Consider the following 23,780-nt stretch of genomic DNA (forward strand, 5'->3'; position numbering starts at 1 on the left):
TGGCGGTGGTGCAGGGCTGTTAAATAAACTCATTGCACTGAAGTTTGGGTCCGCATTCATCTGTTTCGGAAATATTGGAGATTGTATGGCGAATTGTGCAGCAATATATATATATGTATATATATATATATTCACTGAAAAAACCATAGGTTTCAGGGCTGTTATAGTGAGCTGGGCATTTCACTCGTACAAAACCATTGAAATTCCTCCGTTATAGTTAGTTCTGCTAACTATAACTCGCACGCCCGCAATCCACTGCTGATGATGTCACATATTACATCATTCATGACATGGTCAGTTGGTCAGTGACATCACTGATGACATCTCAAATGACATCACTGATGACATCACTGATGACATCATCGAGTGAATGTGGTTTGGTGCGATATTTAAGTATGTATTATATATATAGCAATCTGCATTGAAGAATGAGTGGATATATAAATAGAAATATCTGGATGGAGGATTTAGTAGCAGTGTGATTGACTGTTTACTTGACTAATTTATAGTGTCTCACTAAATATATTGGATAGTGACTAAACTGTGTGAATATCTGCATCACTTTGTCAGTTGTTGTGTAAACTTCTGCATCAGTTGGTTACTAGCTATGTGAAAGTCTATATTAGTTATTGATTAGTGTGTGTGTGTGTTTCGGTGGGGGGTATGTGACTGCCCAAAGATGTGTGAATAGTTGAGTCAGTAGGTATATGAGGTTAAGACTACATGTTATAACAGTCGTTTGGGTGAGTGAATATCATTATGGGTGTGGTGATGAGCAAATATATATCTCAATGGTACATGTCCAACAAACTAGAAAAATAAAAGGCAGTGTATGTGACCGTTGTTGTATATAAATAAGTATACATAAGACTCAGTGATTATATGAGTGACTGTATGTATAACTGTATACTTGTAATAGTGATTTTATAACACACTAAGTATGAGTTACTATCTATATGAATAAATGAAGTGGTATTTGTATAAGTGTGTAGCTGAGTGAATGTAAGTATGATCCATTGTTTGTATAAGTGAGTAGGATGACTGCATAAGTGAATAGGATGTGTGCTGTTGTGTAATGTCGATATAGGTGTATAAGTATATTTATTAGTGTTCTATTGATCATTGACAGCATGTATGAGTGAATCTATAGGTAAGTGATTAGATGTGTGTGTAGCTCTAGGAATCACTGAGTGGGTTTTTAGAAACTTGTATTGGTGTGTCAATGGATTCAAATATGGTACTCTGTATTTTACAGTGAGTGATGAAAGGTTATACTACTGTATGATGAGGTGTATCTGATTGTCACGTGGATGATGTCATCAGTGATGTCATTTGAGATGTCATCAGTGATGTCATCAGTGATGTCACTGACCATGTCATGAATGATGAAATATGTGACGTCATCAGCAGTGGATTGCGTGCGCGCGAGTTATAGTTAGCAGAACTAACTATAACGTAGGAATTTCAATGGTTTTGTACGAGTGAAATGTCCAGCTAACTATAACAGCCCAGAAACCTATGTTTTTTTCAGTGAATTTCTAAGGTTTTTTAAATGCTAATTCCTAACTATAACAGGTCTGAAACCTACGGTTTTTTCAGTGAATTTCGAAGGTTTTTTAAATGATAATTTTTAAATGTAATAATAGTTATATGTATTTTTTTATACTGATTTTCTACAGTTTTTTAACTGTTTATTTTTACATATTTTATTTTTTAAATTACATTATATATATTTTATATAAATTGAAATAAAAATGTTTTTTAAAATATTGAAACTGAAATATTGTTTTTTTTGTTGAATGTATAAGTGCAGAACTATAAGTGTGTTGGTTAGTTAGGAGACTGCATGCATAGTGAATAGGGGTTTGAAGCAGTCCATGTGCTAAGGCCTGGCTCAGTGCATGAGTACTTGGGTACTGACTGAATGATTAGAGTACTGCAAGGAGAGTGCCTGGGTGAATTTATAAGTGGTTGGGTTTTGGCGCAGTAAATGGATTAGTACATGGTGCTGAATGGGTCACTAGAGGAGTGCAAGGAGAATGACAGGGTGTTTGCTGGAAGTGTATGGATACTGACCGGGGAATTGAAGGTGTAAAAGACAAGTGTGTAGGTGGTTAGAGGACTGCATGCATAGTGGATAGGCGTTTGAGGCAGTCCATGTGCTAGTGCCTGGCTCGCTGCATGAATACTTGGATACTGACTGAATGATTAGAGTACTGCAAGGAGAGTGCCTGGGTGAATTTATAAGTGTTAGAATTACTCTTCAGGATCAGTACAGGGCTCAAAGATGCAGCACTGAGGTCTCTCCTGATAACAGGTGAGTAAATCGGAATTTGTTGTTTGGCTGATTTTAGAGGAATATTTGTAAGTTTCAAAAATCGACACTTAGAAACTCTATCTGCAAAAAGCAGGCAATGATATCCTATGGAAGGAAATTCAAGTTACTGGTAAGTACGGTTAGAATTACTTTTCAGGATCAGTACTGGGCTCAAAGATGCAGCACTGAAGTCTCTCCTGATAACAGGTGATTAAATCGGAATTCGTAGTACGGCTGATTTTAGAGGAATATTTGTAAGTTTCAAAAATCGACACTTAGAAACTCTTTCTGCAAAAAGCAGGCAATGATATCCTATGGAAGGAAATTCAAGTTACTGGTAAGTACGGTTAGAATAACTTTTCAGGATCAGCACTGGGCTCAAAGATGCAGCACTGAGGTCTCTCCTGATAACAGGTCAGTAAATCGGAATTCATAGTTCGGCTGATTTTAGAGGAATATTTGTAAGTTTCAAAAATCGACACAGAAACTTTTTCAGCAAAAAGCAGGCAATGATATCCTATGGAAGGAAATTCAAGTTACTGGTAAGTACGGTTACAATTACTTTTCAGGATCAGTACTGGGCTCAAATATTCAGCACTGGGGTATATCCTGATAACAGGTGAGTAAATCGGAATTCGTAGTTCGGCTGATTTTAGAGGAATATTTGTAAGTTTCAAAAATCAACACTTAGAAACTTTTTCAGCAAAATACAGGCAATGATATCCTATGGAAGGAAATTCAAGTTACTGGTAAGTACGGTTAGAATTACTTTTCAGGATCAGTACTGGGCTCAAAGATGCAGCACTGAGGTCTCTCCTGATAACAGGTGAGTAAATCGGAATTCGTAGTTTGGCTGATTTTACTTTGGTCCAGTATATATAGAGCCACTTTCCTACACCATCCCCTCCCTTCACCACTGTGTAAATGCGCCCTGTGTCCGTTTTAATTTAGGAGATTAAGTCCCCTTGAATCCTGAGTGTCCCAAGGGTCCAAGTAGCCCACTAGGTACCTCCAGTAAGCGCCACAGAGCTGCGTTGCAGAGAGGTGTAAAGAGGGGCACGGCCTGGGCCACCTCTCAGAAACACAGCACTGTGGCGCTTACTGGAAGCACCTGGTGGGCTAGTTCACCCCTAGGGACCCTCGGGATTGAGGAGGCATTAATTTTCCAACTTAAAACGCGCCACAGGGCGTGTTTGCAGATATGTCACCTCAGGCCTCGCCCCCTTTCTTCACCATTGTGCAAACACGCCCTGTGTCCGTTTTAAGTTGGGAGATTAAGTCCCCTTGAATCCTGAGGGTCCCCAGGGTCAAACTAGCCCACTAGGTACCTCCAGTAAGCGCCACAGAGCTGCATTGCAGAGAGGTGTAAAAAGGGGCGTGGCCTCTGAACACCTCTCTGCAGCGCAGCTCCCTGGCGCATACTGGAGGTACCTGGTGGGCTAGTTGGCCCCCCAGGGACCCTCAAGATTGAAGAGGAATTAATTCCTCAACTTAAAACGCACCACAGGGTGCGTTTGCACAATGGTGAAGGAAGGGGGCGGGGCCTGAGGTGACATGTCTGCAAACACGCCCTGTGGCGCGTTTAAAGTTGGAAAATTAATTCCTCCTCAATCCCGAGGGTCCCTACACTGGGGGTGTGGCTAAGAGACTACCAGTTATACAAAAAGAAGTTATGCCGTTCCTCTCAAGTAAAAACGTACAAAAGTACAGTCAGGGAAGACGGGAATCCCCGCTGCCCCAAGGACTGGGGTCAGTGTGGGGAATCCATAAATCGGATTGTAATGCCCTCACACGCCCTTGCAGGTGTCATGCTTCATCATCTGGCCTGCTCCTCGTCGGGTCGGCGGTGCAATACCCGACGGGCTCCCTATAATAGGGGCTCTTTGCCGGAGATCTTTTTATCCGAATGCCGTATGGTGAAGTGCGGGTGTAGGGGCAGTATTGTGTAGAATAGTGAAATAAATTAAAATAGGGTTGGGAGTGCCGAAGTAAGCAAGTTTTTATTCTGGGGGGTCTCCTACCCTAAGTAAAAACAAAGAACAAAAAACAAGGCACTAACCCGAGTGTAATGTCTCGTGTAGTGTAATTCCTTGTTTTACTCAGTGTGGGTCAACATGTTTCTCACTCTTGGATTGATATCCTCGCGATTCTTCAGGACCTATAGAGACTACCAGTCCCATAATGCTAATCTTTGTGGCTCACATGAGCAGTAAGAATCCAAAAAAAAGAGGGATTATTCTGATAGTTTGCCTGATTTGCTGTGGCTTCATTGGTGGTCCCAGAGGAAGGCCGTAGCCCGAAACGCGTCGGACCGAGATACCGGGATGCGGTGTGAATGGGAGCTGCTTTCTACAAAACCGTATACCTGCTGTGGGTGCCTTTCCAACCGTGGTCAACTCTTTCTTTCCAATTTTTGTGGTCAGCCTAATCACGGAGAGGCACCGCAGCGAAAAACGAGCGGATCTGCCTCTGCTTATCTGAGCGAGAGACTTGCAGAACAGCTTGTGCTTGAAAGTATTGAGAGTGCCTACCAGAGACATCATTTTACTTCCCTATTGTAAGGACAATTTTAAAACGATTCTGCAGCAATAATCAACTGGGGGTGTGGCTAAGAGATTACCAGTCCCATAATGCTAATCTTTGTGGCTCACATGAGCAGTAAGAATCAAAATAAAAGAGGGAGTATTCTGATAGTTTGCCTGATTTGCTGTGGCTTCGTTGGTGGTCCCAGAGGAAGGGCGTAGCCCGAAACGCGTCAGACCGAGATACCGGGATGCAGTGTCAATGGGAGCTGCTTTCTACAAAAGCGTATACCTGCTGTGGGTGCCTTTCCAACCGGGGGCAACTCTTTCTTTATATATATATATATAATATATATATATATATGTTATATCTCTCTCTACTGGAAGGCGCATAGATAATGGAAGGCACAGAGGAGTTTAATGAACATACAGTCTCTTCTCTTCCTAGGTGCCTTCCAATAGTCTTGTTACAGTATAGCTGTATTTGACTTTCTTGGATTTTGCAATGACACTGTCTGACTACTAATAGACATGCGAACAGCGCATGGACTGCGAACATGCTGTGGTTGAAAACTTCGGGGCAGATTTACTATTTTTTCACGTAGCGGACTGCAGCAGGTGCAAATGCTGCACTGTGCTACGTGCAAAGGAGAGAGGAGGAGAGCATCAAATCTACTAAAATAAGACACTCTCCTCCCCTCTCACCATCACTAGTGCTGAAATCAGCTGCCTTGCGCCACGGAGCCACTTTTGCGCCATAGTGCAACGGTGTCTCCGTGAGTATAGCATAGGTTTTGTACTGGAAGGAACCCTTCCAGTACAAAATCCTATGCACAGACTCACTTTAACTATTTTCCCACTTTGTGTGTGTGCTGTAAAGTGCAGCACACATGCAAAGTTGGAAAAGGAAGGAGAAATGAAAGCATTTCTCCTTCCCTGCGCCTACTTGAAAAGGGCGCAGTTTTCTCACGCTAAACCCAATCTACTTTATTTAGTAAATTGGGTTTAGCAGACCTTGAATGGTTGCATGGGAATGCCCATGCACGACCCTTGGCACGCCCCCCATGGCGCAAAGTAATGTGAAGCTGCGCTATGTGCTTTTTCGCATTACTTTTCTGTTATATACAGCGCTAAATGCGCTAAATAAGTTTAGCGTTGGAAAGTAAATTGGGAAAAGAAATTGACGCAAGCATGGCGGAAAATCTTAGTAAATCTCCCCCTTCATTGCAGTACCTGCAGGGCATTGCTCGTGGCAATGCCCAGCATGTACCATACACAGTATCCATGGACATATTGCCAATAGGGAATGCCCTGTGAGCACTACATACAGTGCTTACCATTTAGCCATGCCCAGTGTTCACTGCCACTGCGCACAGTATACGCAAATAAGGCATGAGGATAGGCCCTGTGTGTTTTGAGTAGAGGGAATGGCCTTTTTCATGCTTTGTACACAGCACCCTTGACACAGTAACTTCAGAGACTGCCCTATGAATACTACACAAAGGACATGTCCTCCCATTACTGTGCATCCTGAGCACAGTACCAGCTTCAGTATGTGTGCATGTCATTATGGCCAAAGCCTTTGTGTATTACTGCAACTACTGAAATCATGCCTAAGTCGGGATGCATTTCAAACATTTCATCTCTGAAAACAGTGGACTCTTCTTCATAAGTTTTGATGAGCAAGCATACTCGTTGGAAGATCTCTTTCCATGTCTGCCTTGGCGTAAATGGATATGAATGGTTTAAAACTATTGGAGACCTTTTGTTTTCTATGGAGCAGGCCAAGCTAAAAAAAAGTTCTCAAATGCTGACTCCAAAAATTAGATTCAAACTATGAAATTCCAGATCTATGTTTACCATACTTAAACGGAAAAGTGCATTTTGAATTCCCCATGAAAAGTGCACCGATAACAGTAGAGGCGTTTTCATGCCACTTTTCCCTAAACTCCCGAGCACCTCTTCCAATCAGCGTCAGCATTTATGATTTCACACAGTCGCCCGAGAGTCTCTAACTTCTGTACTTCTGTTGTTTAATGTATTTGTACAGAGAAATCAGACGGTTTTATCCTAAAACAAATTGTCTGCTATACTGCATCCAGTAAGAAAAAACACGATTTAGAGATAGACTTTGAACCTAACGCCAACAAAAGTGCCAACTAAATGGAGAAGTGTGTAATCTGATTGTTGAGAAAAAATATAAATACCAAGCGAACCTGGAAACTGTGCCCTGCTTAAACTGGATGCAACATTTGCAATTTAAAAGCCTCTAAAGACCCTGCGTCTCTCGTTTTATTTTATGCTAAATAATAAACAAGATACCAAAAGCAACTCGGAAAATAAATTAGCTCAGTCTTTGACCAGGTACCCGTGGGCCTTTACTGTATTTAAGACAGCAGTTCACATCCTCACTGACGTGCTCCTGAAAACCGTACAGTTTGTTTCAAAATAGGCGCAATAAGAGAAAAAAAGGCCTTTGTACTTGTCACTGATAAGCACAAGGTTTTCCCGGTGTAAGTCTATCAACGCCATTTACAGTTTACCACAGTCGGGTCTATTATATTTGATAAAATAGATGCGTTTTTGGAATGGTATTTGACAGGGAGAATGAGCACAGACACCAGAACAATTATGTTACGAGCCCACAGGGAACGGGGATACCAAATTTGGTCATCCCTGAAGGGGGAGCGTCTAGACGGCTCCTTTGTGTATCAGCTGTTTTCTCCCGCGCCATTGTCCTGACTGAATGTGTCCGTTGAGCCTGCATATGGAACCGACTCTCGGCGGCTAGTCAGCCATATTTTATCAACCACAAATAATAAAACTTTACGTCGTCTGGGTGGTAATTAAGCGCCCCTCGTTTTGTGATCCCTCCATATATTATTTTCTAAATACGCAATTACAACTGGGGGGTCGTGAATTTTCTGTTAGCAGTGACGCCGCAAAAGGAAGGCCAGAGTGATACTACGCACGGAGAACGCCTTCCACAGAAGGGAAATAGGAAAATGTTCTTGTTTTATGTAGGCCTGACCTTCAAAATCTAGTATAGAAAATATCAATTAGAGAGACAGTGCAACTGGAAACAGAGGAAGAGAAAGAAGTTAGAAGGAGGAAGGAGAAATAAATATAAATACATGTAGAAATAAATACAAAATCTTACGGAGGAATTTCAAAGGAGAAGTGAGGGCCAAAAGTAAGACAGTGGGAGGAAAAGAAGAGGAGACGAAAACAATACAATTTAAAGGAAGGACTGACGAATCAAACAACAAAAGAAAGAGAGCAAAAATAAGAGATACAATACATTGGAAAATGTAAAGAACCAAAAAAAACTACAAATATGATGAAAAATAAAGGATAAAATAAAAGAAACTGAGAAAGAAAGAATAGAGAAAAGAAAGGGAATGGGAATAAAACACAAAAGTAAATAAGAAAAATGAAAGAGGGAGGAAGAACGAAGAAGAAGGTGAGGAGAGTGAAAAGGTCTGAGAGATGATAAAAGGATCAAAGGGGCACATGCATCAAACCATTTTGCGATCGCAAACAGTGGAATTAGCAAAAATCGCAAAATGGCCTTTTCTGATGCATGTACCTTTTAGGCACTTCGCCATTTAGGGAATCGCAATTTATTGCCTTTCCTAACTGCGAACTGTGCATTTAGGAAACGCTTATTACCATCAACTTCAAGTTGATGGTAATTTGTGCATGCTTTGAAAAATGCACAAAAATGCATTTTTCAAAGTGTCATGTGGTGCATGTGTGTGATTCACATGTGCACACTTACCTTTTTTGGGGGGGTGGTTCAGGGATGCCTTAGGCCCCCGGGCACCCTTGGATTTGCATTTGCAATTTGAGATTACTAATTTGGTAATCGCAATTTGCGAATGCATTACCATTCATTCCTACGGGCCTATAGGCTCATAGGAATCAATGGAGTTACATTATCTAATAGCGATTCGCAATTTCAGAAACGCTGTTAGCTAATGCTAAGGAATCGCACATTTTATTGTGATTCCTACATGCATAGACATTTGAGATTGCCAAATAGCGATTCCTTAAAAATCGCAATTTGCTAATCGCAAATGTGGAGTTTGATGCATGTGCCCAATAGTGCTGAAAGCAGATATAAAAGTGGGAAGGACTAATGAAACAATTGACTAAGCCAAAAAGGCAGAAGGAAAGAGTTTATGAAGATAAGAAACAGGGAACCTTAGAAAGAGAAGAAGAAAAGAAGATACAAGAAAGAAAGAAAGAGATGGAGAGAGAAAAGAAAATGCTGACGAAAGATGGAAAGGAAAATAGGGGAAGAGTAGAAGGGTGACAATCAAAGCAGGAAGTAAAGAAGGAAGAACAGAAAGAAAATGTGGTGGAAGGATGGAAGAAAGGGAACGAAAGTGAGGGGAAATAAGGAAGGAAGAAGAGATGGAAGGAAGGAATTAAGGAAGATTGAAATACAAAAGTCTGCACAACAGGTAAAATGAAGACAGGAATAAAAGCATGAGAAATGGAGAGATAGAAGATGAAGAAATATATGAGATTTGAAGGTGGAAGAAAATAGTAAAGTACTAGTAATAACCCTATATTTTGTGTTTTAAAAAAATAAATAAAAGCAATGTTAATGTAAATCAATTGCTTGTTTCCAAAAGTTTATTTTCCAGTTTGCATTTCCCTATAGTTGTTTATGTCATATAACTCGTTCACTCATACTTTCTATAGGAGGAGGGTATAAAACTGTCAAACGAACAAACAGAAATACTGGGTCATGTGTTGAGTCACAAGATACCTCCGAGCAAGTAATCACGACATTAAGACTTCGGTTAAATCCACACTTTCACATTAGGTAGATACAGTCTTGAAACCAATCAATGCATCTTCACAAAGATCCTCCCATGATAAGGAGTATCTCATCAGTTGTTCCAACCACTGTCTGTCTAAATAAAACAATTTATATGATATTATTACAATTTGTAGATCTGTGAGGTTACTCATCTGCTTAGGGTGAGTTGCGGAGGGCCATCCAGATGTGAAAGGTTGTACGACATTAAAACGCATGTGTTTACCACACATGCACAACATTACAGTGTATGCTTTTACTACGCAGGCCTTTACCACGCATTTGTACAATGCATGCCTTTGCCACGCATATGCCTTTACGACACATGCCTTTACCAAACAGATAGGTATAAATAAGGCAAGAGAAATAATTATGTCTGTCTGCCTGCCTATCTATCTATCTGTCTATCTATCTATCTATCTATATGTATTTATATATATATCTTACCTACTGGCGGTCGCCAGTAGGTAGTTATAGTTAGGACCTATTATCCAAAATAAAAAATGTTTTTTGATTTGCCAATATCTTTGGCGCCGTTTGACAAATCTTCGCGAAATTTTTAAAAACTAACGGTTCACTCAGGTCAGCTCCTGTCTTAAAAGTTTGGGGGCGATTTATCAAGCAGGGGCTGAGAAAAAAGGGGGGGTTCCAAAACGCGTTTGCTCCATGTTAATTTCCATAGGACTTTTGAAACAGGTTACAGCCCGAACTGCTGAACAGAATTACACCAAATTTGGCAAAAGTTAGGTCTTGGTCTAGAAAGCTTGCTTTTTTTAAATGGTGTAAATCTGTTCAGGATTTCCAGAGAAATTAAAAAAATAAAACTTTATATATCTGAGCACCGAGAAGGATTCGTGAACCCTCCCAGGCAAGAGGTTCACTCTGATTGGCTGTCAACACTCCAAACTAGGAAGTGTTGGCAGCCATCTTGTGACTCGGTAACCGAGTCTCAAGAAAAAGGGTGGCAAAAAGATGAAAAACAAGAACAGGGGGCAGGGTAGAAACACCCTGACCCCCCTAGGCCTGCTCAGGGGGTCCCGCAAGAACCCCCTGGGTCCAAAAAAGCAACAACAAAAAAATAGTTGGCCCCTAAACGACCCCCAGCAGCGAAGGGGACTTCAATCCCCATCCAAGAGCGCGCTAGGGAATGCGTTTGCAGAGTGGTGGGCACAAGGGGGCATGGCCTGTTATAAATAAATAAATCTGTTTTTGGAAAGCATGAACTACTCACCCTTAGGGGTCTGAAGGCACTGGGGGCCATCATGGAAATTAAGTGAGCTATTACCCAGAGTCACATGGTGCTGAGCTGAGCTGCCGCCGGAGACCCTGTGAACCGTGGACCCTGTGCTCCGAAGTCAGCTGCCCTGGCCGCTGCACCACACCTCTCCACCCACTGCACCACACCTCTCCACCTGCTACACCACACCTCTCCAGCTCAGTCTAGTCCAAGTTATGAGAACTTTGCAATCCTGCTGTGTGGTACTTACTGGAGGTAACAGGAGGGGTAGTTGGCCCCCAAGGATGTCCTTGGGGGCCAAGTACCCCTCTTGTTACATCCAGTAAGTCCCACACAGTAGGATTGCTAAGACGTCTTCGGAGGCCCTGCCCCCTTTCTCCACCACTCTGCAAACGTACCTCCAGGCAGACTACGGGATGGGGGATGAAGTCCACTTTACTCCTGAGAGACTTTGGGGGCCAAGAAGCCCTTCTGGTACCTCCTGTATCAAACCATTCCAGGACAAAAAGGCTCAGGCCTTCTTGAATAATCCAGCTCGTTTTAAAGTAATTTTTGAAGGCCAAATAAAAAAATTTGTGTCGGAAATAAAGGCTAGAGAGTATCTGGATGGACTACCTAGTTAAAACTGTTGGGGAAAAAATGCAATGAGGGGGGGGCGAAAATATAATGCACAACTGTAGTTTCAGTCTGTGGTACTGAATTGCTATGGGTACACTCTGGTGAGGGATGAAAAGTGGGGAAGTTTGTTTGAAGCAGCGCCAGCTTACTGTTATTAGCAATGAAGCTCTCAGCACTCACTTGTGCAGCACAACCATCCTGCTCAGACTCAGGATTGAGTCTGTCTGCCTTTACGGTGGGAGCGGGGGAGGGGGAAGCAGGGGGGGAATGAAGAGGGGGGTGGGGGGAGGAGGTGAAGGTGGGGGGGCAAAAGTGGGGAGGGGAAAAAGCATATCCAGAAATCACTATAAATTGCTGGGTCAAATAAGAGGGACAAATCACAGGCATATGGGGATGCTAACGGGGATGATAATGCAAATTTTCAATAATGGAATGAGGTTGAGAAGACTCTGCGGAGGACTTTTGGTTTATGGATCTAATCTAAGATGGGGAAGTTAACTATATGTTCTTGGAATATTGCTGGGTTAAACGATCGGGCTAAGAGGGCAAGGTATGCAGAACTTATCAGAATGAACCCTACCGATATAATTTGTCTTCAGGAGACGCATATTCCATGGGGGAAAAGAGAAGTATTAAGAACAACAGGCTATAATCTACTGGCATGCACCACCCAGACATCAAATATAAGGGGGGGTGGCTATCCTTGCAAAATCTATGCTGGGAATGGCAAAACGGAAACTAGTGGATACACAGGGTAGATGGGCAATTATTGAATTAGCTATGGGTGGCACGCCCTGTGCAGTCTATGGCTCTAACCAAGACGATCCTCAGATTTTTGAGGAGTTGGAAGTGGAGCTTGCTACCTGGCCTATTCCCTTGATTTTCTGTGGGGATTTGAATATTTCTCTGGATCATGGGCCAGGGATCTACATGGGTCAGAAGCCCAGAGTCTATAGGGCTTTTAAATCCTTAATAACTAGTCATGGCTTAGTAGACATATGGACCTCCAAATCCCCTGATAACCCTGGGTACACATACTTCTCCTGTCCAGATCAGAAATATGTCAGGATTGATTACTTCTTCTGTACTAGGGATCATGCCCCTCTAGCCAGGATAAGGAAACTCCCTAAAATAATCTCAGACCATAATCCCTTGATTTTAGAGTTTGAAATTGATAGCTTTAAAAAACCACAGAGTAGGTGGACTTTCGATCGGAAACTTCTGGTGAATAGCGAGTATATTACACATATGAAAAAGTGGGCTCAGGAATTTTTCAATATAAATAGGTTCAGTGCTAGTAGGGGGGTGGTGTGGGACACCTTCAAGGCTGCCCTCCGCGGCGAGACGATCTCCTTTGTTGCCACAGCTAGAAAACTTCAGGAATCAAAAAAGCAACAAGTGATGCAAGACCTAGCTAGTGCTGAAGAAGAACACACTTCGCAGATAGCATTGGGACGGGAGGGAGTCCAAACTCAGTATCGAATTATTGCATTAAAAGCAGAGGCTACTAATTGGTTAAATCAGAAACTCGCCGAGGAATATCAGTCACATCGTAATATTGTCTATGAAACCAGAGAACAAGTGGGCCGGAGGCTAGCGCTACGCACTAGGCAGAAGGTAGCATCAAGCGCCATAACATCGATTAAAATTGAGGGTCAAGTCTATACTGACCAGGAAGATATAATTAGGGAGTTCCAAAAATATTACCAGGCTCTCTATCAAGAGGACATCAATAAAACTCGAGAAGAGGTCGCCCAAGGCATGGCAGGGCTGTTCCCAGGTAATACTCTAGGTGAAAGGATGGCCGATCCCGTGCGTGAGGAGCTCGAGTCGGAAATCACAGCTGAAGAAGTCCAACTTGCTTTGTCAACGCTGGCATCAGGAAAGGCGGATGGCCCTGATAGTATCCCCCTTGAGGTTTATAAAATCTTGGGGTTATTCATCACACCTTTGCTCTTAGACTTGTTCAAGGGGGTACAATATAGTGGACCCCCCCCTGAGTCTTGGAAGGAGACTACTATAGTTATTTTTCCTAAGAAAGGGAAACCGCTGGATAATCCATCGTCCTATTGTCCGATCTCTCTGATAAACTCAGACATCAAAATTTATTCAAAAATCTTGGCCATTAGGCTAGGGCGGGTCATAGGACATCTGGTCTCCTCATGGCAACATGGTTTTATCCCCGGAAAAGGAACAACGGATCACATTCGCAGAGTTGTTTCTCTTTTCGACATCATGTCTGGGACGGGAGGCCAGATGGCCATGATCCTCCTCGATGCCGAAAAAGCCTTTGATCGGGTGTCGTGGGAGTTTTTATGGTTGATAGTAGAGCAGAACGGTTATGGCCCACACCTGGTAAAGGCTATTAAGGCAATGTATCATCTGCCAACAGCTAGACTCCAACTGATGGGGGAATATCTGGCAATATTGAAATCTCAAGAGGGACTAGACAGGGCTGTCCATGTTCCCCAATTTTATTTGCCCTCTACATCAACCCATTGGTTGAGAAATTGTTGCCGTCTAGACGTATTGCACCAATCAGTACGAGTGGATTTGAGACAAAAGTTTTGGCGTACGCCGATGACATCGTGGTCCTCACTCCGGATCCTGCTGAGTCAATCACGGCAATTGAGGAAATTGCCGAGGCCTTTGGCTGCTTTTCTGGTTATGCTCTAAATTCTGGGAAAACAATAGTAGTATGCACAGACAATCTTGAGTTTGTCGATCCCAGGAGAGCAACCTCAGCAGTCTACCTCGGTGTGCGAATAAGTGTCAAGGTCGATGAAATTAGTAAAATCAATTTCATACCGCTGATCAAAAATATTGAGATTGACTTAAGAAGGGTAAATGAGCTACACCTCTCTATCATCGGGAGGGGTAATTATTTAAAAATGACTATACTGCCGAAAATACTGTATCTGTTTCGCTCTATACCTCTGGCAGTTGACGATAACCTATTGAAGATGTTGGAAACAACTTTCTCTAGGTTTATCTGGCAATACGGGAAGATCAGAAGAAGCCTCAAATACCTAACATTACCCCAGGAAAGGGGAGATCTCGCAGTCCCAAATATTATGAAGTACTATTGGGAAGCATTTCTATTCCAGATTACCACTCTCCTATCGTTTAACAGCAATAAGGAAATAACACAGGGCTTAAATATACCTACAATTTACGAACTCTCGCTTGGGAGAGAAGCCTCTGGGGTGTTACTGAGACAACTCGAACCCAGCTATTTTAAAAAGGTGCGGTTTAAAGTAATTTATGGCTCATGGAAAGTCTGGAAGCAGCTTTCTAAGGTTATGGGTATTCCAAGATTTTCTAGATATACTCCTCTATGGCACTCTTCACTGTTGCCCCACCTTGCAAATGACGATCTGGGGAAAAGGTGGGAAAAACAAGGGATCTGTACAATAGGCGATTTCTGTGGGGGGGCCCAAGAGGTCCAAGAGGCTCAATTCCCTAGAATACAGCAGGTCTTTGGCATCCTTGACAATCAATACTTTAAATTCCTACAGATCAAACATATCCTTATCACACGGAAGTAAAATATCAAGATGGAGGAGGTTCCGCTTTTAGAAACAGCAACTAGGGAAACGAGTAGAATCAGGGATTACTATAAAATACTTTTTGATAAAAGCCCGGACGACTTAGAAAAAACCGAAGCAGCTCGGGCAGCTAACCTCAGTAACCCCGATGTGGATATTTATATGACCCTGTCTCTAACAGCTGGAATTTTCTTAACATCAAATTTAAAAGCCCAAATCTTTAAAACGGTATTCAATCTATACTTTACCCCTGCTAAACTACATCAATGGGGGATGAGGGCCAATGATAAATGTCCTAGATGTGGGTCCGGTCCGGCAACCCTGGTCCATATGTTTTATGGTTGTGACAAACTGGCTCTACTCAAAGATGGCCTTTTGGGCTTCTGGGAATTACTGCTTGGCTTTAGACCAGTTTTAACTCCGAGCCTGTTGATCCTGGGTCATGATAGTACCCTGGGCCTCAATACTGAACAAAAATATGGTATGTTCCTCGGGGCGGCGGTCTATAGGTTACTTTTGGCCACAAGATGGAAGGATCAGGAACCACCAACCTTCTATATGTGGCTTGCTAGGCTCCTCGGGATATATAAACAAGAGATGTCTATATATGCCTGCAGAGGCAGACTGGCAAGAGCTAGGGGCATGAAGATCTGGGCGCTCGTCGCCAAATAGAGCAGAGAAGTGAGGACGAATTAACTATGCCCCTGTACGCAATGTATATATTATTGTTGTATTATTATATGTTCTTTTTTTGTAAAATGTTATCTTCTTGGTTTAAGCTTAAGTTTGTATTTGTACTTAATTTATTCTGGATATGCATTCAATAAAAAAAAAAAAAAGGAAATTAAGTGAGCTATTACCCAGAGTCACATGGTGCTGAGCTGAGCTGCCGCCGGAGACCCTGTGAACCGTGAACCCTGTGCTCCGAAGTCAGCTGCACTGGCCGCTCCACCACACCTCTCCACCCACTGCACCACACCTCTCCACCTGCTACACCACACCTCTCCAGCTCAGTCTAGTCCAAGTTATTAGAACTTTGCAATCCTGCTGTGTGGTACTTACTGGAGGTAACAGGAGGGGTAGTTGGCCCCCAAGGATGTCCTTGGGGGCCAAGTACCCCTCTTGTTACATCCAGTAAGTCCCACACCGTAGGATTGCTAAAACGTCTTCGGAGGCCATGCCCCCTTTCTCCACCACTCTGCAAACGTACCTCCTGGCAGACTACGGGATGGGGGATGAAGTCCACTTTACTCCTGAGGGACTTTGGGGGCCAAGAAGCCCTTCTGGTACCTCCTGTAAATCCTATGCAGTGGAATTCCTGAGCACTGGTCGGAGGCCCAGCACCCTTTTCCCACCACTCTGCAAACGCGACTACTAGTTAAAGAAGTGTTTGCAATGTAATAGGTTTTGCATTTTCAAGAGTTTGAGCTATTGGCGTTGTAAATGTAAATGGTTTTTACTAATGTTTTTTGGAGTGGAGTGAATGTTCATTGTGTGTAGTGGAATTATGTGGTATGTTGTGCAGTGAAATTATGTGGATAGAAAGTATGTGGTATTTAGTGTTTAGGAATTATGTAGAGTGGGATTATGTGTTATGGAGAGTAATTATGTGGGATGGTAGCCTGTGTTGTGGAGTGGTAACCTCAGGTTTAGTCTTCCTCGTTTCCATAGAAGCTCAACTATGAACTCAGTGAGACAAAAAAAGAAGGAATCACTGAGGAGCACTTGTGGACCTAGTCAGAGGTATGAGCAGGGCCACTGGAATTATGCGACTGTTTGGCTGAACCGACTTTTGCACAACTATACATTTTCTGCATTATCCACATAATTCATCATCTGCTCCCTAATCTGCAGAATTGAACAAAAATATCCTTGTTTCTAGCTTAAACGGCTCAAACGTTACCAAAAATGCAGCGACAAGTGTTACAGCGTGGTGGAAGGCCCTTTCCAAACCTAGAATGGTCACCTGTTACTTATTGCGAAATGGGGGTGTTAAATTGGTACTAATGGTGTGCAAGCCACTCTTGCTTCCTTCTGTGCCTCTCTTGCCTCTTTCTGCATTTCTGATGCTTCTTTCTGCATATTTCTTTCTTTTTCTGCACTTCTCTTTTCTCTTTCTATACCTAATTTGCTCTTTTCTGTACCCCTCTTGCCTCTTTCTTCACCCTTCTTCCCTCTTTCTGCACCTCTGTTACTTCTTTCTACACTTCTCTTCCTTCTTTCTGCACCTCTCTTGCTTCTTTCTGCACCTCACTTGCCTCTTTCAGCACCTCTGTTGCTTTTTTCTACAGATCTCTTGCCTCCTTCTGCACTGCTCTTGCTTCCTTCAGCAATTCTCTTGCCTCTTTCTGCACTTTCCTTCCTTCTTTCTTCACCCCTCCTGCCTCTTTCTGTACCTCTCATGCCTCTTTGTGCACCCCTCCTACCTTTTTCTGCACCCCTCTTGCCTCTTTTTGCACCTCTGTTGGTTCTTTCTGCACGGCTCTTGCTTTTTTCTGCACCTCACTTGCCTCTTTCTGCACTTCTCTTGTTTCTTTCTCCACATCTGTTGCTTCTTTCAGCAATTCTTTTGCCTCTTTCTGCACTTCTCTTCCTTCTTTTTGCACCCCTCCTGCCTCTTTCTGTACCTCTTCTGCCTCTTTGTGCACCTCTCATACCTCTTTCTGCACCCCTCCTGCCTCTTTATGCTCCTCTGTTGGTTTTTTCTGCACTGCCCTTTCTTCTTTTCACACCTCACTTGCCTCTTTCTGCACTTCTCTCGCTTCTTTCTAAGCGTCTGGTGCTTCTTTCAACCCTTCTCTTGCCTCTTTCTGCACTTCTCTTCCTTGTTTTTGCCCCTCCTGCCTCTTTCTGTACTTCTCTTGTCTCTTTCTGCACCTCTCCTACCTCTTTCTGCACCCCTCTTGCCTCTTATTGCACATCTGTATGTTCTTTCTGCACTGCTCTTTGCTTCTTTAAACTTTTTAAAAACACTCACAGTCACTCGATGATGTTATCAGTGATGTCATCAGTGATGTCACTGACCATGTCATGAGTAATGTAATATGTGAGGTCATAAGCAGTGGATTGTGGGGGCGTGAGTCATAGTTAAATCAGCTAACTATAATGGCTGAATTTCTCTGGTTTTGTATGAGTAAAATCTGACCCCACCTATAACGTCCCTGTAACCTTTGTTTTTTTCGTGAATATGTATATAGATTTATATTTACACACACACATATACTTACCTTAACTCAACTTACCATGCAATGTAAAGGCTGCTTGGTAAAGACACTGCATGGTTACAACTGATTGTAAAGAATGTTTCCCATCTGAAAGAACCTATTTTTTGTAGCGCATAATGTATACATATATTTGTGACATACATACATATTTGCAAGCTATGCATGCATCAGGCACATGTATATGCAGATTGGGATTGGACTGGTACGCATCAGAAAAGTGGCCGGAGAAATGCAGTGGACATTCTGATTACTACTCACAGCGCTATATTTTCTTGGTCATTCTCAAACATCAAGAAGTGTTTTACCTTTTTTTATTTCAGAGTACTCAACTTACACCCAAATCATTATTTCAAGAGAGGAGAAGTACAACAGCGGGTCCACAATGTTCACAGTTTGGGGGACATACTTTGTATGGAATTATTTTGACACAGTAAGCAAAGAGCTAAGTAAAAAAAGAATTAAACATTTTGCAAAGCCTATTGTGATATTTGTTCACTTGATGTGAAAATCATAAATAGGTGGGTGCATTTTACCTGTGCAGAATCTTTATTACGTCTGTAAAATGTGTGTCTTAAATTCATGAACTTCAGCGAATTTCGCAAAATTTCACACAGTTGTCAAAAGAAAGTTGCAGAAAAAATTGAAATTTCTCACATCGTTAATAGAGACTGTGCAAAACACGCACGGGGAGAAGGACATGTGCGTAAGTAGCTAGTGAATGAAAAAGTACGCAAATGCTTAAGTATTACTTAAGCAATGCCTCCGTTTCACGCCTAAGTGTACATGTATGTCAATGTTCCCTTACAGTTTATAGACAGACCCATTCAAATTACTTACGGCTGTACATCAGGTAAAAATGTGAGCAAACTGGTTATTACACAAGGGTTTCCTTAGAATTCTATTGGGAACAGAATAAACATATTTCGCTCCATTTTCAAATGTGTAATATAAATTTCTCCCATTTTTAGGTCGAGCGTAAGCATACGACCTCTTGTATACTTCTGTATACATCTCTGTTGGCATAAAGCCATTCCCAGGCTTCTCATTTGTTGGTTTCAGTGTCCTTTAAAAATCCTTGCTTGCTAGTGGCTAGTCCAGCCTCTTTGTTCCTCATTTTTCCTCCAAGGAGCAGGGACTTAGTACAATATCATTACGCCTTGTTAGGTTGATCTGCTCATGGGGGGGACTATTTTATTATGTTTTCAACCTCATGTTACACTATGGGCGCTCAGACCTGTAGCTGCTTACATTATATTGCAGCATTCATCCCTCCCAGTTACTGCCATGTGGCTGACATTCTTTTGTTTTCTCTCTGAAGTCATCTCCCAGGCTGGCTTGTTTACAGTTTGCTGGTAAACTGTGGAGTTAATGGGGCAGTTTATTTTATCCTGTGGATGCTCAGAAATACTTTTTCATGTGGGAGCATGTTTATTTTTGTCATGTGCAGCTTACAGAGGTATTTCTGCTTACTGCATGTGTATTTGGTTCTGCTCTTCTAGAAAAGGACACTGTGAAGCATAAACGTGCTGTAACTTCCTTCTCTGTTTTGGAGTTCCTCCCAAGGGGAGGGGGTGAACTGGTTTAATATGCCACACAGCACCATCTCTCATGTGTTGCAAGGAGAGAGAAAGGGCTCGGTTTGCGCATGCCATTCCAGGACCTGCATGCTGCCAGCTTCTTAAAGGAGGTTAACAAGAGGCCAAAGTAAAATATCCATCCAGGAGGACAATGACGACACATGCTGCAGTAACACTAGGACTCTTAGTTGTATGCCATCTCGCAGATGGAGTTAGGGTACGTCAGAAAACAGCTCCTCGTTATATAGACAAGACATATTTACTTGCATGTTGCCTTCCATATTGAACATGCCCGGGTTTCAGCTGCCACTAGCCCAATGAGTTTTTCGTGATGCTTTAAAAATGCTGTAAAAAGATGGACAATGTGTTTTAAAAAACAACTCCTTTGCTTCTCATTGGAATACCTTTTCCTGTGCTAGCTGGTGTTTGCTACACAGTTTCTATGATGGTGACCTAGTGTTCTAGGTGTGCTTACATGTTTACATCCCTCCATTTGTCCTTTTGCCTTCTCTCCTTTCTGTACCAGCCATCTCCTCCTCCACCTCCCTTTCCCCATCTGCATTCCCCACCTTGCCCATATCTGATCTCTTATGCCACCTCATCTCCCTTCCTTTCTAACCCCCTCTCTTCCCTGATCATGTAGGAATGCTTGGAATGTGGAGCAGACCTTCGAAGTGCAGTCTCTGTTTGAATACAACAAGGTTGGCATTACCTGTTTGGAGCACCCTTGCAAATCGGCATGCAGGCTTTTTATTTTTCTTCTCTCAAAACAATGTTTTCTTTTAGTTGTAAACGCCAGGCAAACGCAGAGAATAAAATGCCTTTCTGCGCTAGGAACAATAGTGACAGACTGTTTTTACACTCTTACATTTCAATGTTCCCTCTCTGGCATCAAAAAGTTCAAAACACAGTTTTAAAAACAGCACTTTAGGCTCCTATGAAAGTGCAAGATCGAGGTAACTTTGCCGTGCTATTGATCAGCGCAGCACCACCTCAGCACCAGAGCATCAGTGTAACACCACCTTAGCACTAACCACAGCACCACCTCAGTATCTGCTCAGCACCTCTTCAGCAACAGTCAGCTTCTCTCAGCACTACTTCGGCACCACTGAAGCACCACCTGAGCATCACTCGGCAGCACCTCGGCACCACCACAGCACCACCTCAGCACCATTGCATCAGTTCATCACCTCCTCAGCCCCACTGCAGTACCACCTCATCATCATCAGCAGAGCACCACTTCAGCACCAGTCAGCATCAATCACCGCCTCTTCAGCAGCACCACATAAGCATTACTCAGCAGCACCTGAGCACCATCACAACACCATCACAGCACCACCAGCACAGTAACCACCTCTGTGTCACTCAGCCCCAGTGCTGCACCATTTCAGCACCAAAGCACCACCACCTCAAGGACACCTGTTTTGACACTGCAGCACCAGCACAGAACCACCTCACAACCACAACAGCACCACCTCAGCATCAGCGTACCAGCACAGCATCACTCCGGGCCACCACAGCATCACTCAGCAACACCTCAGCACCAGCGCAGCATCTCCCGAGCATCACGCAACACTATCACAGCACCACTTCAGCATCAGCACAGCACCATCGCAGCACAGCACCACCTCGTATCAGTGCACCACTAACTCAGCACCAATGCAGCCCTACCACAGCAACAGCACAGCCCTGCCTCAGTACCAGCGCAGCACCACCTCAGCACCAGTGCAGCACCACCTCGGCAGCAACTCACCACCAATGCAGCACCACTTCAGCATTAGCGCAACACCACCTCAGCACCATTGCAGCATCACCTCAGCACCAGGGCAGCACCAGCTCAGCTTCACTCACCATTACCTTAGCACAGGCACAGCACAACCTGAGCACCACCAAAGCATCACTAAGCACCACCTTAGTATCACTCAGTATCACATCCGCACAAGCACACCACCACCTCAGTATCACTCAGCACCACCTCAGCACCAGTGCAGAACCACCTCAGCACCAGTGCACTACAACATTGGTACATTTAATACAATGTAATTGCTATCCACATAATTCTACAGCACACCATGCTACATATTTCCACTATACAACTCCACACCACACAATTCCACGCCACACATTTCCACAAAAAACAATTTCAAAACAACCCATCACTCCGTCGCACTTCCACCAACCCTGTCATCTTTCCACAACACACGCACAGCCCCTCTCATCTATCACTCACTCTCCCACTACCCCTTTCATATCACAATCCCACTACCGCTTTCATCTCGCAATCCCACTGCCCCTCTCATCCCTCCCTCACACTCTGTCACTTCTCTATTTTAACTGCTCACACATGATGCCTTTCGGTACCTCAACACGATGTGCACTAGTCCACATCTTGCCTCCCCAGCTCCCCCTCCCCTTGACCCTCTCTCTCGTACCATCTCTCACACCTCTCTCTTGCTCTCTCACGCACTCTTCCCGGCTCTCTCATGTGGTTCACTTGAGGTGTTTGAGCACAATCTCTTTCCCAAGCCTTTTCAAGGTTTCAGTTCCTCAAACCCATGCTCTCCTCCTCTCCTTCGGAGATCTTCTGCGTACACAGTTGATCCCTCTTTATGCGTCGATGGCCTGCTCCCCACTTATTTCTCTCTTTCTCACACACTCTTTCTGCTCCTCTGTCTGGAGTTCATTAACCGCTTCACTCACAAACTACCTATCCCTCTCTATCTCCTTTTCTATCTATTCTCTCACCCCTGTCTATTTACCATGCCACAAATTCCCCAAATTCCACTACACACATACACTATACACCACACAATACCACAACTAAGAATGTCAATACAACCCACACAATTCCACTCTACTCCACACCACACCACATACTTCCTCAACGCTCCGAACAAAAACACATAGGTAAAAGACATTACCATTTACAGCGCCAATAGCTCTAAGTCTCACAAAGGCGAGACCGGTTGCATTGCAAATGCTTGTTTATGTTTGGCCTGATGTCAAATCGTAGTGGTACGTGGCCAGTCAGTAGCATAGTTTGTGACATTTCATACGTGCAACTTGCAAGCCACAATGATGAAAAATTGTTTGAGCTGAATATTTGTGCCGGTTCAGCCTATTAACTAAGCAGCCATGCGTCTTGTTAAAATGGAGCTATATCTTAAAAAGCACATACATACTTAGATAACATGAAAAAAAACAAGGGAAACATCAACACGCAGCTTGCCAAACCCAAGAACTAAAAGGCGTAGAGGCAGACATCATTGAAATGGAACTCTGGCGTACACAGGACTGCATCACCTTGCTTTTGAAATGTGTAATTAAGGGCTCTGTTTAGCAAGCAGCAGTTGACGAGGAAGGGGTGTCCCTTAGTACTAGATTGATGATGCCCAAACTGCGCATGCTCCTCCTCCATCACCCGTGGCCGTCCCTCGGCAGCTACACAAGCCGCAGAACGAAAGTCCGCGAAGCCACAATGAAATTGTCAGATATTGATCGATCCGTGACCGCCACCGCAGCTTCTAACTCCTGCTGTGGATAATTATAATCTGGGGAAGTTTGATACCAGCTCCTATTGAGTCAGACAGGAAACACAAACAAGGTGAGCGTTGGGCAATCTTTCCTGACGCCACGTGAGACGGCTGCGAGTGAAGCTGCCTCGGCTGCCTCGGTACTTACTGACCAGTTAATGGACACTGCTCTTGAGAAGTGCCTCGAAATGGCGGCAGCATTTAGTAATTAGGCCAAGATAATACAGAGAGGAGAACACCAGTGCAATTAATCATCTGATCGAGACCTGAACGAGCATGGCTGTTCTGGAGAAAATAAAGCCAGTTTTGGAGCCATGCATGCACGCAGCAGTGTTCGAATCAGGAACCCCTTCGTCTCACCACTCATATAACG

The 23,780-nt window shown here is 43.4% G+C and overlaps 1 long non-coding RNA gene across 1 annotated transcript in view; it reads left to right on the top strand.

The window, feature by feature from the left end:
- LOC146865617 (uncharacterized) overlaps nucleotides 1–23,780 on the top strand; it is a 160,502-nt gene that overhangs the window by 85,084 nt on the left and 51,638 nt on the right. Inside the window, exon 2 of the long non-coding RNA XR_014976661.1 lies at nucleotides 18,618–18,727. This is a non-coding gene — a long non-coding RNA (uncharacterized LOC146865617). The remainder of the gene's footprint in view (nucleotides 1–18,617; nucleotides 18,728–23,780) is intronic.

Source organism: Triturus cristatus, chromosome 2_1 (assembly GCF_964204655.1).
Source record: "Triturus cristatus chromosome 2_1, aTriCri1.1, whole genome shotgun sequence".
Lineage (NCBI taxonomy): Eukaryota > Metazoa > Chordata > Amphibia > Caudata > Salamandridae > Triturus > Triturus cristatus.